This window comes from Sebastes fasciatus, chromosome 8 (genome assembly GCF_043250625.1).
Source record: "Sebastes fasciatus isolate fSebFas1 chromosome 8, fSebFas1.pri, whole genome shotgun sequence".
NCBI lineage: Eukaryota > Metazoa > Chordata > Actinopteri > Perciformes > Sebastidae > Sebastes > Sebastes fasciatus.
In genome coordinates this window covers 32,583,057-32,602,634 of record NC_133802.1, presented here as the reverse complement: position 1 = coordinate 32,602,634, position 19,578 = coordinate 32,583,057, and the positions used below count along the sequence as shown (strand labels likewise).

Genomic DNA, 19,578 nt, shown 5'->3' with positions numbered 1-19,578 from the left:
AGAAAGGCGGTTAAAGAGATTTATGGCCCCGCTCAGTCTCAGTGTGCAGAAGTATTGCAGTAGTGATGAGAGACAGAGCTCGGAGCAACATAATCCACCAATGGAAGTCTGGTGATGGTGCTGTATGAGTGTTGAAACTCCCAGCAGATATGTGTCACTGCATAACATCGCAAAGCAAATGAGTGAAAACGAGGGTGAAGCATGTGCAGGCTATACAGTACTCTGTGTACACTGATGATGGTATATGACTGCCACCATGTGGAGAAATCTCTTCACAACTACTTCTTCTTCTTATGTTCACAGATAAATGTCATATTGATATCCTTAATGATTTTAATAAGGATGTCCTTTTTATTCAGTTTATTCAATATTTAACCTAGGGATAATAAATCAAGACATATAGCATCAGTTTACGCTTCAAAACAATCTTCCCCATATGGTGATGAAGTCATCCGGCTGCTTGGTTTTTTGCATATCCTGCAAGCAACAACTGAAAGAGACCCACTGAAGCGTGACGGGAATTGATTTTCCTGTATGCATATTTACATTTGAACAGAAACACTTGTGCGTGAAAGCCAGAGAGGGCGTTCGGCACAGAAGGTTCCTGTGAGTCACCAATACATCACCCACTTAGCCTTCATCCATTCAACGCGCTGCTCGCCATACATATGACTTTTTGTTTTAGTTAAAGATGTATGCTTCTGAGTGTAAAATATGTCAAAGGGGGTCAAAGCTTGTTGTAGAGCTCTTATCGAGCACAATGGAAAGTGGACACTTAATGTACATCCCTTATATATCCCATATGTCTTTTTCTCAGCTATATGATCAAAGTAGGGATGCACCGATACAGATACCGATACTGGATCGGATATCGGTGACAATCTATTCAATTAAACTCTATGTTTATATACAATATACATTATAGACTGGAATTTTAATTCCTGTTTAAGTTTTGACCAATTTGTTGCTGCATTAAATAATAATAATAATAATAATAATAATAATAATAATAATAATAATAATAATAATAATGTTTTTTTTAATTGTTGGTGTATGATTTATTATTTTAATAATAAAGAATAATAAAATACATTTCTACCTATTTATTTATTTGTTACATTTTGTTTTAGAGCAACATTTAAGTCCAGCCTGATGTTGCCTTAAACATAACATTATGATCCCAGTCACTTACACACAGTGAGGCATACAGATTATTAATTAAATGCTGGTATCGGATTGGTACTCTGTATGTGTTCATCCCTAGATCAAAGCAAGAAACGAAAGTTTAATTACACATCTTCTTGCTCATTGGGCCTAAATCCATCTTCATGTCAACAACTATCAATAACACTTTCCATTTGTTTTATGCAGAGTCAAGAGCATCGATTTGCAATTAATTGTGCCAAATGCGCATTGCATTTGGACTTTAAGTAACTGACAGGTGCATAAATGTAATTTGAGGGCGCTCTGAACACAGACAGGCTGCAGTAGCCTGAGCAATTTTACATTGAAAATATGCTTAATACATGTATATTATACGTCTTTTTGTCTGTTGACATGTAGTTTAGATTAAGGTTAGTTGATGTCTATTCTCAGCCTAGGCGTTGTTTCAATCTGTGAATATGACAAAAAATAAACAGTTACAGTCACGCAAATTTGTTTTAATGCCACTAATTTCTTTAACACATTAACGCTCATTTTTAAAGCTAGAGTGAAGATACTGGCATCATATGAAACTAGAAAACATAAAGAATCCATCGGTACCAACCATGTCATACTAGCTTGTCATGAAGGAGGCTAAATAACGCTCCAAATTTACGCTAAATTTTGTCAAGGAAAAACTGTCATGGCCATTTTCAAAGGGGTCCCTTGACCTCTGACCTCCAGATATGTGAATGTAAATGGGTTCTAGGGGTACCCACGAGTCTCCCCTTTACAGACATGCCCACTTTATGATAATCACATGCAGTTTTGGGTCAAGTCATAGTCAAGTCAGTACACTGACACACTGACAGCTGTTGTTGCCTGTTGGGCTGCAGTTTACCATGTTATGATTTGATCATATTCTTTTTTATGCTAAATGCAGTACCTGTGAGGGTTTCTGGACAATATTTGTCACTGTTTTGTGTTGTTTATTGATTCCCAATAACAAAATATATATATATACATTTGCATAAAGCAGCATATTTGCCCACTCCCATGTTGATAAGAGCATTAAATACTTGACAAATCTCCCTTTAAGGTTGAATGTGCAATTTATTTGTGATAAATGGCGATTGAATATCTTAATTGATTGCATTTTTTAGAATATGTGATGATATTTTTTTTCTATATGTAACCAACAAATCCTGTGGTATATCAGAGCTAAAGCATAGAGGCGATGTTGAAAAGAGATCTGAGTCTTGGGTATAAGCTGTGGAGCAGCAGCAGCTCAGCAGGTGTCCTCCCCTCTTCGTTTTTAAGAGGTGTGGTACTTGAATTTGAATTCCCTATTAGACAAGAAATTGATCAATCAAGAATCCTTCTTACTAATGCAGAAAACTCATTCAGAGAGAGACAGAGAGATATCTATTAAATCTATTCAAGTTCTCAAATTCTGTCTTAAAAGACATTACAATAAGGCTGATTACATGTAGCTGACAGTGGAACTAGAGGCTATAAGATGCGTTAGAGCATCTTTTTAGAATAGAATAGAATAGAATAGAATAGAATAGAAAGCTTTATTGTCTTTATTGTATTAAATACAACGAGATTCACAGTTGCCACTTCTGGTCAGTGCTTTAAAACAAATACTTGATGAGACTAAACGAGGCAGATAAAACATATAACAGGTAAAACACACACACAGTTATAAAGCAAATAAAACAGGTAAAGTAGATGTAATAAATAAATATAGACCGAAGTGTTACACTAGAAGTATAAAATCTAAAAATAGATGTAATGTAAACAGAGATAATTGCACTTGTAAAATAGGTAGGGTAGATGTAATAAATAAATAAATAAATGTAGGTAGTTTTCTCTCCTCTCATCGCTGCTTTACGGTGGGAAGACTTTTTGTTGTTGTTGGTTATTTTTCTTCTTCCTGTTTGTTTGTTTGTTTGTTTATTTTTTTCTTTTCTTTTTCTGTAGCTGCTTGCCAATTTTGTATTGATTAGTACATGGACATTTGTGATTATATTTTTTTTACTCTATTGGTGATCTATCAATTTGTAACCCCACCCTATATAAATACCAATAAAAAATTGATCACAAAAAAAAGAAATTGAATCAATAATCCTTCTTACTAATGCAGAAAAACTCATTCAGAGAGAGAGAGAGAGATATTTATTAAATCTATTCAAGTTTTTAAATTCTGTCTTAAAGGTCCCATATTATGCAAATTTTCAGGTTCATACTTGTATTTTGGGTTTCTACTAGAACATGTTTACATGCTGTAATGTTAAAAAAAAACTTTATTCTCCTCATACCGTCATCCTGAATGTGCCTGTATTTACTCTCTGTCTGAAACGCTCCGCATTTTGACGTAATTGCAACAGAATTGCGTTGCTAGGCAACAGCTTGGGTCCATGTGTACTTCCTGTCAGCTGATGTCATTCACATACACTGCAACCAGGAATAAACTGGGACACGTTTAGAATGTTTATGTTTAAAATTGTGTGAAAGGTCTAAATATTGTATATTTGTGACATCACAAATGGGCAGAAATCCTGACAGCTTGTTTCAAATGCAGAGTTTCTGAATAGGGGATGTGTGTATTTCCCTGTGGATTGAGTGTTTCGATACTTTCACAGTATTTATATAGGACTTAAGCCTGCTTTATAATAAAAAAACATGAAATCTCACTTTTTTATAATATGGGACCTTTAAATCTATTCAAGTTTTCAAATTCTGTCTTAAAGGTCCCATATTATGCAAATTTTCAGGTTCATAATTGTATTTTGGGTTTCTACTAGAACATGTTTACATGCTTTAATGTTAAAAAAAACCTTTATTTTTCCTCATACCGTCATCCTGAATATACCTGTATTTACCCTGTCTGAAATGCTCCGTTTTAGCACATTTTGACGTTACGGCAACAGAATTGCGTTGCTAGGCAACAGCTTGGTCCATGTGTACTTCCTGTCAGCTGATGACATTCACACAATACACTGCAACCAGGAATAAACTGGGACATGTTTAGAATGTTTACGTTTAAAATTGTGTAATGTGTCTAAATATTGTATATTTGTGACATCACAAATGGGCAGAAATCCTGACAGCTTGTTTCAAACGCAGAGTTTCTGAATACGGGCTGTGTGTATTTCCCTGTGGATTGAGTGTTTCGATACTTTCACAGTATTTATATAGGACTTAAGCCTGCTTTATAATAAAAAAACATGAAAATCTCACTTTTTTATAATATGGGACCTTTAAAAGACATTACAATAAGCCTGATTACAAGTAGCTGACAGTGGAGGCTTTAAGACGCGTTAGAGCATCTTTTTCTCTCCTCTCATCGCTGCTTTACGGTGGAAGAAGAAAAGATGACCCGAAAAATCAGGTGGTGAGATGCTCTACGTGTCATCAGCTCAGCGGTGCTTCACAGATTCACAGATTCACGCACGACGTTAGGAGTTCCCCTCTCTCTCTCTTCTCTCTCTTTATGGTGAAAACGCCCCTCTATTCTCCTCCGACCGGCAGCATCACCATCATCCCCCCCCAGCCTGTCTGCTGTCCACCCAGCCTGCAGCGCTCCACCTCCCGCAGCAGAGGATCGGCGCTCCGGGGCGGTGGCGGCGTCTCCGTCTTCCAGCTGCCTGGACCTGAAGCTTGACAACCGGACCTGGACAGGACCAGGACAGGACAGGACAGGTACGCGTTGTGTGTGTTGTGTTTGATGGAACAGGTGCATGCTGCATTCGCCGGTTGTTATAGGGGGAAATGACATTGTAAGGTGGAGCATCTTCTCTCCATGTTAACCGGTGACACACAGAGAACCGAGCCGTGCAGTGCATGCTCTGCTCTGCAGCCGTGCATGCTCTGCAGAGACACCGCCACCGCTTTGTGCTTCAAGTGTCATCATGGACGGATGGATGGGGAGTGGAGTGGAGTGATGCCACGGTGCTCTGTAATCCGAGCAATATGGTCGGCAGGCTGCTTTAATAAGCTGCATAAGAGTCCTTTATTTCATGCATATTATATCAAGGCCCAGCAGGCAGGCACACACACACACACACACACACACACACACACACACACACACACAGAGAGAGAGAGAGAGAGTCAGCAGGTGCACCTTTCTTCTTATCATCTTTACTGGATCAGCTTGTTTCTGCTCACATCTAGCCCACATACTATTGTCCAGAGCTATTCTCGGACATGCCAGTGTGTGTGTGTGTGTGTGTGTGTGCATGCTATAGGCTAACAGCTGATGCTCCAGATAATGAGCTAATTGAAGATGGGAGTGTGTTGTGAGCGGGTGTGGCAGAGGAGGCAGGAGCTGGAGGAGGAAGGGCTCCTGGATGTGGTTGTGGATGTGGGGGGTTGCACAATGTGAGAAAGTACTGGGATGTTACACTGGAAATGCTCTGAAACTAGAATTAAAAGGGAGTTAAACTTCACATTTTATCTGAATAGATAAAGAAAACTGGCCTTGATCCAGCTTATCAGATTGATTTTAAAATAAATGTGTTAATTAGGAAATTAAAGGTGTAGGTGATTGCCTAAACATCACTTTTTTAAAACATCTCTGCCATGGGTTTGAAATATCCTCAATTTTTTAAAAAGGAAACTGCATCCAGCTGTAAACCACAATCACAAAATAATGAGTCATTTTAAGATGTTTTTCTCTCTGAATTATATTCTCAAAATGCCACATGATCCTCGGTCCTATATTGGACAATTTATTCCTCAAATGACTGACACATTTTTTTTATTATTATTTATTTTATTTTATTATTACTTTTTTAGTTGTTTCTGTTGGTAAGACAATACTCTTCTGTGAACTGTAATGTATAATTATAATTGTTATACTTGTGGAGAGTTGCAAGTTTCAATTGTTAAAAGCACAATAAAGTGTGGAAAAAAATAATAAAAATAAATAGATAAAAAGACACAAATTGAATTAAGATTTGATCTTGTGTAAACTATAAACAAAAAAATTAATTTTATATTAGATTTTGGCAGATTATAGCAGATACAGCCATCTGCAAGAAACATAAAACTACAAGAAACCAATAACTCAGCCACTACAGTAAAAGTTCTGCAGAGACTGAAATAACAAAGAGAGTTTACTAACAAGTAAAGTGCAATATGAGGGAACAAATTTACATAATTGCACCATTCAGCAAGTTTTATTTAAACACCTCGAGACAAGTCAGACTGTAAAAAAAGTTACAATTATCAGTAATGCGTCCTTCTGTTCACCCTCGTCCTACTCACACAGTCTGTCAGTCCTCATGTGTTTCTGGCTCCGTCGCAGCCACGCCACGGGCTGCAGTAACTCCCCGACTCTGAGACTCTGAGTTAGTGGAGGCAGGAGTCAGGGGAGGGGGGGCAAATTAGATCTAAAAAGCCATCCATCTGTCCGTCCGTGTCTCTGTCCCTCTCCGTGCATCCTCCAGTCTCATTTTCCTCTCTGTCACCTGCTCCACTTCCTGCCTCCCTGGTGTGCGTTATGGTGCAACTGTAAAGCAGTGTGGCGCTCCTCTGATACGCCCCTCTGCTCGCTCACATCAAAGGGCAGAGCCGCTTTGTGTGGATGCATATTGTGTTAAACACCTACAGGAAAACAGATCTGTTTTCTAGGCTGTTGTCAAGGTGCTTCAAGGAGTCTCACTGCAGGTAATACAATAATGGAATAACATGCTACATTTCCCACGGAGCAATTTGCTCTTATCTATGACGGGTAAGATGTAACAGCAAACTCTTCAGTTAAAACAGGAAGGGACTAGCAAGGTTAGACACATGTTGTTCGCAGGCAGTGATTCCTTTACTTTCTGGTCAATGCACGTGCCATAAGGGTGAAGGGTTAGGTCACATACAGGATGCACTGTTGTGTGTTTCTGTGCACGTAAATTCAGCGTACTTGCACGTTTAAGAGGTAGCCCACTTCGATACAGTTCTCCCTCGAGTCCCATTCCACGTCATCCTGTGATCGATTCGTAATAGCTCATTGAAGCGGGGCCAGCGGTGTCTGTTCACAGCCAAATTGGAATTCTCCACAAGATAAACTCACGTCGCTTAGAAGTGAGAGGAGCTTTCAAAGACATATTAAAGATAACAGCATGTATTACATTGTCACTTTTTTTTTTTTTTTGCATTATCATCACAAATGATGTGTTGTGGGATGCGACGCATATAACTCAGCCAAGGCGTGCTATTTCCTTCGATCTAACATCATAGCTGGTAACATAGTTTGACATATTCTATTGGTCTCATTAAAATGCCAAAGCACAAATCAAATGCAATCACAAGATGAAGACCGTTCCAATTTAAAAGTAGAAAAAGTGCATTTTCTGAAGAGAAATAGTGTGATTGATGAGAGCAACATAATATATATGAATGTCTGAAGTTCGCTTTAAACTGAAAACTAAACTGAAGGCAGTTTGAAAGTTCAGTTGGTGAACTGTTTAGTTTGACTACGTGAAATGAATTCAAGTGATCTGATGAGTAGGTTTGAACTGTTGTAGCAATCCTCACATAGACTAAAAAATGGTAAAAATTAGGGCTGTCAATCGATTAAAATGATTAATTGCGAATAATCGCAAATTAATCACGTTTTGTATCTGTTCAAAATGTACCTTAAAGGGAGATTTATCAAGTATTTAATACTCTTATCAACATGGGACTGGACAAATATGCTGCTTTATGCAAATGTATGTATATATTTATTACTGGAAATCAATTAACAACACAAAACAATGACAGATATTGTCGAACCCTTACAGGTACTGCATTTAGCATAAAAAATATATGCTCAAATCAGAACATGGCAAACTGCAGCCCAACAGGCAACAACAGCTGTCAGTGTGTCAGTGTGCTGACTTGACTGTGACTTGCCCCAAACTGCATGTGATTATCATAAAGTGGGCATGTCTGTAAAGGGGAGACTCGTGGGTACCCATAGAACCCATTTACATTCACATATCTGGAGGTCAGAGGTCAAGGAACCCCTTTGAAAATGGCCATGACTGTTTTTCCTCACCAAAATTTAGCCTAAGTTTGGAGCCTTATTGGTTGGTACAAATAGATTCCTCCGGTTTTTATAGTTTCACTCTGGATTTAACAGCCCTAGAATAAAAATAAATACTAATTACTTGGCAGCTTCTGTGTTCAGCATTTTATCTTGTTGTTGTAAAACTTTGCATCCTCCTGCTTGATTTTCAAAACACCAGTAAAGACTCTTATTTTAAAGGTGCTAAATACGGGATTGGGAGCATTTTTATCGCCACTCAATGGCTCTCAACATGGCGATGACAAGGTGCTAACAGCGCTACCAGTGTAAAAACAACGACGAGAGTACTGACAGAGCTAACAGTGTTTACCTGAGGGGGAGTCGGAGGGTGGGACGGCGTTATCAGCCGTACCATGCGTGGCCGGCTTGGCTATATATCAACAAAGCGCGGAGAAGCTTGGACATACAGAGGGTGTCTTCATTCTCTGCTCAGGTAGACATTACTCCTCTATATCTTTACATAGCGACTAGTCGTTTGCTGCTATATTAATGTTCTGGATATTGAATTTAGCACCTTTAAGTTATGCGCAGATGTGGTGACTAGATTTTTCTCCATTTACAAGCCGTGAAGATTTACGGCATAATATCACATAACATATCCTGAATGGAGACTATATAAAGGTCATAAGAATGATCTCATAAAAGAGAATCCACTCCACCATATTTACTTACAGTAGACAGCTATATGGTACATCACATATTGCATATTTGATTTGAACAGTCCGACCAGATTTGTGAGCAACAAATTCACCTCGCCCAAAAGGTGTAAGACTACCACGCTTAATAATAATAATCCTGTCCCTCCACTGTGACACACATAACATCTACATCTTTGTTTTCACTGACCCTTTGTGTTCACGGCACTCCATTTTAAAGCAGACTGAGCTGACATCCTACTTGAAACTGTTGGTCATCCTCCTCCACCCACCGCTACCGTCTCTCTCCCCACCGTGTCACTTCAGTGCGCCCCGGCGCCCACCTCTACATGAACTGTCACATCCTTCGCTGCAGTGCCACCATGTGATTGTTCACCTCCTCTTGTATGTGTCAGCTAGCAAAATAATTCCACAGGCTGTGCTCTCTCTCTCTTTCTCTCTTTCTCTCTCTCTTTCTCTCTCTCTCTCTCTTTTTTTTTGTCTTTTTCTTTATCTTATTTTGATATGCTTGACAGACGATGTTAGGCGAGGGTTCCCATGGTAACTGCATTTTAAACAGGCAAGCCTGATGTCTCTGTGTTAACCATCGTTAGTGGTGACACTCTCCTCTTTGGTCAAATGGAAACAAAATTGAACTGCGCTGCAGGCACAGTGTGGTGCCTGTCATTTTCCTGTCATTGTGATGAAGAGAGAAGCTATGTGTTGTTTTCTTTTGTTTTTTTTATATTTGACTCTGCAAATAAAAGGTCTGTAAAATTGAACAGAGGGAAGTGGAGGAATATGAGCAGGCAGAAGATGCTTTTAATGGAGGAACTGGAGAAAGATGGTTGCCCTCAATTTTATTGAGCGAGACTGTTGTGATAAAGTGGAATATAATCTTGGAGTTGGAGGGTTATGTGTTCAAGGATAAATTCTGCTCGATAGATTTATTTACATAATTCATTATCACATGAATACCAAAATTCATCCTAATTTATTCAATGCATTGTATTGTGTTCTTTATAATTAATGAAAAACCTGGACAATGTACATTTACTGGAGGCGCTACCTATACTTTGTCCTTCCTTCAGCTGAAGTCATGATGATGAAGAGGCTGCTTAAATACACAGGCGGTGAACACAATAACAGCAATACCAACATGGTGTTATGCAGTCAGTGAAATAGCCAGCACGGTCGCACGGCAAGGCGCCTGAATGACACGATAACACGCGTTGCAAAAGCGTGTAATAAGAACACCGTTCTTGCTTAAGGTGTGTCATTTGCACGCCATGTAGTCTGTAATGACAGCAATGTAAACGCATCCGCATTATTGTAATGCACCGTATGTTGGTCTCAACCAGTCTTCCCTCGCGCGCCTCCAACTTGTGCAAAATGCTGCTGCTCACTTTTTAACTAACACTATAACCTATATAAGTGGGTTTGTTGCCCACTGCTGGTACGGCACCTTCCTACACACGTATAATATTCACGCCTCGGGGAGGCAAAACGTAACACTGACACGCTATCCTCTCATGGACAGGTGGGTCTGTTACATGCTTTGGCCTGGCATCTGGTTGGAAATAGCACTGCAAGAAATATTTGAAGAAATATCCAGATTCTGTCGAGGCCGTGCCGAGGAGGTGCTGCTTCCACTCTATGGTTCAGTTTTGAGGGTGTATTTTATACACTGCACACTCACTCTATAGACTGTTGTATAAAAATAAACGGTACAGTATGTAAGGTCTACACTCTGGCTTTCCCCGTCTCTGCCGCAGCATGTTCGTCAGTCTGGACTGTGTTTGTACAGCGAGTGTATCAACAGTATGTCAACACATCTCACAATCCGTGTCACCCACACAAGTGTCTGTACAGGGCTCTTAGAAGAATCCTGTTTTTGATAGAAAAAAAGAAAATCCATATAGGTTAGCCGTCCAATCATGTTCAAGTTGAGTTTGACCTTTAATGTAATGTTCCCAATGCCTTGTTACATATCCTGACATGACCCCGTCAGTAAATGGCTGTAAGACTACTTTGTGGTGCAGAATGGAGGCTGTTGGCTCTTCTACTCGTGTAAACCGATTAATATTTAAGATACTCATCTCATAAATCAAACGATGCATTCTGACAGCTCATTTTGAGAGATTTCACTGCCTGATTTGTTTTAATCAGTGAGGATTAACTCGACAATGACCTCCCCACCCCCCTCGCTCTAATAATTTTGATACGCATATTTGCCACCTTCTTTGACTGCAAGCGATAATGAAGCAGACACAGATAAGTTTGCAGTCACACAATATGTCTATTCATATCAGCTCAAGAAGCGGAACCTCAGATGTTTGCGGTGTAGAAACTATTCTAACCCCTGTAATATCCCCAGACCCTTCCCGTTAGAGAGTGCTTGTACTATGCAGGTAGCACAACTTCCTCCTGGGCTCGCTTCCTCTCGGGGAGGATGAACTTGCAGCCTCATTGGTTCGCAAGTCGTATCATCTATCTCTGTTGTGGTGTGACATGATTTGCAGCAGACTTAACACTCGTGCTACGCAATCTGCTTCCAAGACTGCTGAGTGCCAAAGGTTTGGAGGATGTGTGTGTGTATGTGGTTTCCCCCTAAACAAGGACATCTCGCCACTCCCACTTCCACCCAACCCCCACAGTCCTGTACCTGGTCTCCCAGAGCCAGCCCTCTCTGCTGCCCAGCAAGGATTGATGGACTGGCTGTATATTCCATTAGAAGGGAAGCACTGATTATAAAGCTCGATGTGGAGGGAGCTGCATGATAAAATGGCAAGGCTCATTGAGAGATGTTCAGTGATTGGCTAAAACAGTGGGTGGCTCTGGTGCATGTCAGTGGAGATACCGTAATTTAGCATACGACGTATATAGTACATGTAATACTTTTTACGTGGCAGTGAGTTCTATTGCACTAAGCAACAGCAGCTTCTTTAGACATTAATACGATTTATAGATGTTCAAGCTAGTATTCGTGTTAACCATTACAGTCTTGGTACACTGTGCTCAATATATTGCATACATGTAGACTAAGAGTCTACAGCCATGCTAGCGACTCTGTGTGACTGTACTTAGACGCAGTGATGTTTTATGCTGACGGCAGTATGCTAACATGCTGATGTTTAGCAGGTAGGCTATAATGTTTACCATGTTTACCACAGTGGGCAACCTCGGGCTCTAAAAAGTGAAGCCGATGCGGAAGTGCCTCAAACTTGCGTTCTTTCTAACAGCCAGCAGGGGGCGACTCCTCTGGTTGCTAAAAGAAGTCTGATTGTATAGAAGTCTATGACAAAATGAGGCTACTTCTCACTTGATTTATTACCTCAGTAAACATTGTAAACATGAGTTTATGGTCTCAATCGCTAGTTTCAAGTCTTCTTCAATACAGCATGATGTTCATTTAGTAAATTATGGTCCCATTTAGAGTCAGATAGACCATAAAGCAGGGGATGCTTGAGGGCGGGGCTACCTTGTGATTGACAGGTCGCTACCACGGCATTGTCCGGTCTGGGACTTGTCCGTGTTTTCGTCTCACAACTTTAACCCTTTCACGGTGTGTTTTCAGTGAATGAAAAGTAATTGTAACATTCTGGTTGCCTAAAAATGTACTTAGCTCCACTCTCGTGTCACTTCTGGTTGCAAAAAAAACAAGATTGCAACTTCCAAACATCAGTCGTCAATATGACGTCACGGTGACTACGTCCACTTTTTATATGGTTCACCATCTTGTTTAGCGTGTTGCATGCTAAAATTAGCACTAAACACTAAGTTCAGCTGAAGCTGACAGAAATGTCATTAGTTTTGCAGGTAGACCAAAAACCAAAGTATTGGACAAATTAAAATTCTGACCTGCAGATGAAAAGTTATTAGAATACGTCCTCTGGGCTAGACTTGTGACAATTGGCAATCGAATCCTATATCGAGGACTGAAGGCATGATCAATGATTGTTTTTTACGCGGATATTAAGGCAATATTAACTAACTCGCTATCAGGACTAAGATGTTATAAAATAATTTCTAGAATCTGTGCCCTACTGTGCATTTAGAGATGCTTCTGGTGAAGCAGCATGTCCGTCCGCCAAGCCCCGTTAATCAGCACGTGTGACGAGTGAATTTTAAATCCTTAATTACAAACCAGTTTGCGGTCTTTTTTCCATGGATCTGACACCCCGCATCTCTGTTCTCCATATGCTTGCTCACCAAGACTTTGCTCTGCACTCCACAAGAGTAGTTATGGATATGATTTGGATTGTGATATTAAAGATAAGATAATAATGTTAAACGTCACATGATGCTGTGATATCGCGGCGATCGGATATGAAAATAGAAACAATGGTCCGACTCTACTCTGGGCACTATGGATGTATGGAAACACTGGATGCAATCCATCCAGTAACTGTCAACACATTTCACTGAACAACAACAATCTCACAGTGGTGCTAGAGGAAACGTCAAGGGATCACCAAAATCAGTGGGATTCATTCACTGCAGGAACATCAATGTGCAAAATCTCATGGCAATCCCTCCAATAGTCCAATAGATATTTCAGTCTGGACCAAAGTGGTGGACCGACCAGGCAACCCACCAACCAGTATTGCAATCCATAGAGCTGTGGCTACAAAAATGATATCATTATGGTTCAGATAAAACAAACAGTGGGGAACCTCAGCCATTAAAATCAATTGCTCTGTTTGTGCTAGTCAAGGGCACCATGGAGAGGGATTAACCTCCCGAAAAGTGCCAGAAATCCATTAGGGCCTCCAACCTGTCCAGTTAACTCCCCAGAAAAACAACAAGGACACTTTTACACTTGGCACAAAATGAGGAAACCTCGATCCATATTTATCGTCGATGAGAATTATCTCTTCAAACGTCCTGAAAGCAGACAGATGGTTTGGTTGGAGCAAACTGTCTTTGTTTCTGGTGAAAGTAATATCCCTTTAATTGTCCAAATTAGTGACTAGCCTAATTAACAGGAGTACAGTTTGGGGCATGCTCTGTTCATTTTTGTGAATGATGTAGTCTCAAAAGACGTTCGTTCAGAACGTCTGGCAAAGGAAGAACACTGCCTGGAGATCACAGTAAGCACATTATCTGTGTGCTCCTCTCTGCAGCAGATTACACATAACGTCTACTACTACTGCTCAGAGGTAAACGTTACTGCGTTGCATTAAATTAATATCTTTAGGCTACAACATAGATTGCATTAAATGTCAACTTATACACAAGTGGAACAATATCAGCAACAAGACGCCTTCTGTCCAAACCAACAGACGGACACTCTGCAGTCTGTTCATACAACTGATTATCAATTATAAATATACAACTGATCATATTTCTCAGTGTATCCTCATAAGAACTAACCAGAAAAGAGACAAAACTCAGACAAGTAAACAAAAATGATCAACCTTAAATAAAACGACCTACTGACACCACGGTGCCTGAAACTTATTTTAGAATCAACAGTAAAATAAATCATCTCCAAGCAGAACAACGAGGACATGTCAACAATATAAACTCAACAGCGGCTGCAGCCACTAACACACATATTACAGCAAAGGAGAGACTGCACAGTTTATACACACACCACGTAGCGCGCACACACACAACTATGTTGCTAGGCAACAAAGTGGCTGTTGACGTTCTCAACTGGAGAGTCCAGTCAGTGTGTTGTTGTACTCACTGGTCTGATGAATGGCACCGTGAAGTCCTCCACAATCTGCTCCAGATTCAGATTCTCTACTCGTTCAATCTCAGAGCAGAATCAGAACCAGTCCTCTCAGCCTCTCTGGTCCCACTTCACTCCTGAAATTCAAAACGTTTTGAGCTGAATGAGGCTCAACCGTCACATCAGAGATTACCAGTCTCAAACAGCAGAAAGTCCTCACACATCTCACTGAAGGTAGAAGTTCCTCAGTGAATGAAGAAGTCATGGCATGTTAGCATTTAGCATGTTAGCTAGACACAGCTAGCCCCTGCTGTTCAGGTCACGAACTTGGTGGTTGTGTCTCTCAGCTGCTCTCCGGTGCGTTAAATCACTCATTAATTAAGATACATGTCTTTTAACTGTGCCGAAGTACAACAGTAACGGATGCAACTTGAAATAGCTACATGTGATAAATACTAGGCTAAAAGTAAAATTACCAATTTTTAGAAACTCAAAAAAGTACACAATGTAATGACTGCAATTGTTTCTGTTTTTATAACACTTTCGTGACAAGATTAAAAGTTTAGCAATATTAAAACTAAATAAAAAGAAAGAACAAGCTTGGATGAGCAAAGATTGATGATAAAACATGTTTCATAAAAGCTTTTCTGTAAAAATGAGCATTAAATGTCTTGTTATAACTCACATCCTAATCTTGTTAGCGAGGCTGCCTGAACCCTAATGTAAAAAGATTTGCAGTGAGAACATCAGAACATTAATGTTCAGGTCATTAATGGACTTAAAATCTAACCAGCTGAACAAAATCAGTGTCTGTATTAAAGGGTCAGTTAACCCTAATTACAAAAAAACAAACAAAACCATGTTTTCCATTTCATCACTTTCCCCTCATGGTATATCTAACCATCCAGTGTCTGTGCAGCCAGATACTGCACCACAAGCCTCTGAGTGGGGAAACTTTTTTGTAACGGCTAACTGGCCCTTTAAGCGTCCTTGTTTTTTTATTTATTCTTATAATAAAAGCGCCTGGTTTGTATGGAAACACATATTGCATTTGGGAATAAGGTTACCAAGTGGAAACAAGTAATAATGAAATGCAGTATGGGGGCTAAAACTCTGGGGGATGTTGTGAGGAATGATTGAGAGGATGATGCTTTTTCTTACAACAACAGCAGCACAGCAGCTGTCAAGAAAAGAAGAAGAGTACAAATAGGCCTCGTCGAAGCAAGCAGGTCTCATCTACGGAGTTAAAAGCTGCACTTTGATCTAAAAGCTGTAAAATAGAGCAATCATCGGCTTCCACAGTGAGTGGGAGGCAGCTCCCCGGTTGTGTTGATGAGAGCTCTAAAAATCTCACACAAAATTTTGAGAGATGTTTTTAAAACCTCAGTGGGTTATTATTTAGAAATTAATTCAGCTTTTTGACCTGAATTTGGGCGGGGTTAGAGTGGGGATTTCCTGTGATAGATTGTTTTGTTTAAAACCACTCAGCATCGTTACTGGAGATTACAGAATGGTTCGGACTTTACTGATTTTCCTCTTTTTGTGACACACTTGAAACACTTTTCTTGCTTTGATATTGTGACCAGAGGAGGTGCTGATGACATCGTGACTCCTGCTTTCGTCACCGCTTTGCTCTCACACGGTATTTTTTTTTCTCCAATACCAGTGCAGTGCCTGTTCAAAACGTGTCTGTTTGAAACTGGCCTCCTGCTTGCAGCAGTCTCGAGAACCGCTCCTCAAAACAACTTTGTACTTAACACGGCACTTCCCTGGGTGCTGATTAGGGATGTTAATAATTAACTGTTTAACCGTTAACCGACGTTAGGCATTTTAACCGATTAACGCTATCGGTTAAAATGGTTAAAAGAAATGTTAATAAATAATTAAAAAGCTGAGAACTCGTCAGTTTAAGTAGAAAAGCTGGTCCACCTTAAGAGAGTCTGAGCCAGCGTTATAGATACAGGAAGTTGGCTCCCGTCTTGAGCGGAGCGAGTTGTAGCCTCGTAGCATTTATTCACTGACAAATAATAAACTGTCCACCTCCCCTCCCACCGGCCCTGTGTGTCTCTTTCGCTTTTTAAACTACGTCACCACGTCACTTCCTTGGAGCGTTTACTGTTGCCGCGGATGTGTTTACATTGTAGTTAATGGAAAGCTCGGTGCCTCTCATACTGGCGCTAAAAGGGTGCCCGTGTGCGACGGCGGTATCGGATGCTGACGGCTGTGCCGGTATTTGATGCCCTGGGAATGAGTTGGTTCGGCAGTGGAAAAGTTAATATTATGTACCCAGCATGCCGTTCGCCTTTATAACAGTTAATAGGGGTCCCTTCTCAATAAACTTAACAGTTTGTACATGACACACTACTACTAAATATGTCCCGTAAATCTCAACCGTTTGCACTCGACGTTGCACTTCCTTGGGTCCTCATTAATACAACCGCCAAGTGTGTTGTAAAGAAAATCTAAGCACATACATGCATGCATACAGACAGACAGACAGAGACTCCTTCCATTTTAGTGAGATACTCTGGAGGAAAGGTAAATACTAGACTCTGATAGCTCATGCACAACTAGCTGACAGCATACTGTGTATGGGGAGAGAGAGGAATCCACACCTGCTCTGCTGTGACATATCTTTGAGATGCTATCTATGACAGATTTCCTCCTGCCCACCTGCTGATGAAGGATGGGCCTGTGGGCAGCTGACGCTTTCCCGAAGACGCATCAATTTTTGGGGGCCCTCTAAATTGACAGACTCTTTGTTTTTAGAGACAGCCTGAAGACAAATGGGCAGAGGCGGGCCGCGGTGAATGGTGCATCATGGGCATCGTTCTGCCCTCGATGATCAGCCATCATGTCCGTTACCATCTGGCAATTTATCTGAGCTGCCCCGCTGCAGACGATGAGTGTTTTCGGGGCGTCACGTTGTCTGCATTTCGCCTCTCCTTTAGTTGGAGAGGAGTTGACGTTCGGCAGTTTGATACTTCTTTCCTCTCCAGTGAGTGCGGTTTCAAAATCTTGCAGTTGATCTGGGCTTACATCAGGACAGCCGCAGTGCTCGGTAATGATTACTGTGTATCTGGACTGACTCTGAAATGTAGAGCGCAGGGGGAGGTCATCTCCAGAGATAGACGGACATGGCAGGGGCTGATAGAGTCCTGAATGAGCGGACTCGGTGATAGGGAAGTCTACGTGCCTCTGTGTGTGTTTAATAGAATACGGGAACTAGGCTGAATCTTGCATATCTGTGTCTTATCTTGTGCACTAGCTGATCAGCTAAACACAGCTTATCTTATTGATGCCTGCAGTGTTTTGTAACCCACTTGACTCGGCAACGCTTCTTATGGACACAAAGCATTTGATTTGAAGATACGATCTGTTTTGACAGTCAGAGATACCGTACATCACAGACGTTAGATTTATCATCTTTGCTTTTCAGCCACAAAGACAGTAAATACTTAAAAACAAGGTGCGATGTGATAAAACTGTTTGAGATGTGGAGGCTCAGTACTTTGTCGCAGAACAATACACATTTACAGACATCGCATATTTTATTGGACCATCTGTACACCCTCCTATGTTGTGACAGTCAGCCCAGGAGGTGTAAATGACTCATGGCTCCCTCCCATACTGAATGCATTGCAGTGTTTATGCAGGTAAATTTGTTAATTGTTGGTGGATCTTGTGTGCCACCCGCAGCTAAGATGATCAGGTCATGTCCTCTCTAGGTCAGGGGCACCTTCTGCAAGTTAAAGTTACACATGGTGAGACTTAAAGGTTTAAGTGTCAGTCAGTTTGTCAGTGTGCTGACTTGACTACTACTTCCAAGGCAACGCCTTTTTCAGAGCTCATCAGTAATGGATCGCTGTCGGGGTGTAAAGACCATTTCAACCAATATAACAAATAGTGTAGACTGGAGAACATCGTCAACCCCGCCTTTAACTTTGACAGCCCTAATGAAAGATTTTCTATTTCTTTACCAGGATTTCATTTCTGGCAGCGCAGAGAAGGCTTTGAAAAATGATTTAGAGCTTTATATAGGGGAAATAATACTTACAGAAAAAATATAATTGAACAGTTAACCGAATGAATGAATGAGACATTTGGTCAAATTTTCGAGGGGGTGGCCTTGGCACAAATAGACAACACTTACAAAGCTTTATTGGTTAGAACTCACACTTTTCAATTTGAGCTCAGCACACACTGATACTCAGACTCTAATTAGACTTTACAAACCATCTGTACTAATTATTTGGTTCGTGAACTGAAACAGGATATATTCCAGATAGAACATGCTGTACCGAATGATTTGGAAAGAATCCATGTACTGAACATTTGCAAAGCTTATAAATTGTTGAGACGGTCAAAGAGATGATTCACCTCAATTATGTGTGACCATACAGTATAAGAATACTAAAGACTGGAGTAGAGGATCGACACCTGACTCAGTCAAGACTAAATCATACTGTTGAAGCTTTAAAAATACTATTAATTTGGATTACATATTGCAGGTGTTCATGTCATTGTCTCACACGAGTAGTGGAGAAGCTGGTTAACATGGAGTAGAGGTAGTAGGAGTAGCACCTGAAAACCTTCAATCTTAAAGCAGCTATAAACAATATTTCTTATAATAAGAATGGCTCAAATTCTTATAACTTTTCCAGGAGCTTTAACAGTGTAGTGAGTAGTGTTCATTCAACAGCGTGGTAAACAGTGAGACTGGGCTACAAAGCTTCCCCTGTTGTTCTATCAATATCACATCGACTTCCGTCTCTTCAGGTCTTATGCAATTAGCATCATTGGTAGTTTGGGAATGATGTGACCTTTAGTTGTAAGGGCAATCGTTTTTCATCAGGACAGAAACACATTTAAAACTCACCAGACACACACACACACACACACACACACAAAGCCTACACCTACAGTGCCCACACAGTTTGAGATTAATAGACAAACAAAGAGTGAAGTAGAAAGGAAGCTGTTTATGACTCAAGCACATGTTAAAACCTGTAGTACAGTAGGCCCCGTCACTGCTAGATCACCATCCT

General features: G+C 40.5%; 1 protein-coding gene and 1 long non-coding RNA gene across 7 annotated transcripts in view; both read left to right on the top strand.

Annotated features, from left to right (window-relative positions):
- Positions 1-19,578, top strand: part of LOC141773278 (uncharacterized) — a 376,505-nt gene that overhangs the window by 81,171 nt on the left and 275,756 nt on the right. The window lies entirely within an intron of this gene.
- Positions 4,407-19,578, top strand: part of LOC141773266 (band 4.1-like protein 1) — a 56,391-nt gene continuing 41,219 nt past the window's right edge. For 3 of the 6 annotated variants that reach the window (XM_074645143.1, XM_074645141.1, XM_074645140.1), the window contains exon 1: positions 4,407-4,851. The gene's annotated coding sequence lies outside the window, so the exon portion shown is untranslated. The remainder of the gene's footprint in view (positions 4,852-19,578) is intronic. The other 3 variants (XM_074645142.1, XM_074645146.1, XM_074645145.1) reach the window with 3 other exon arrangements.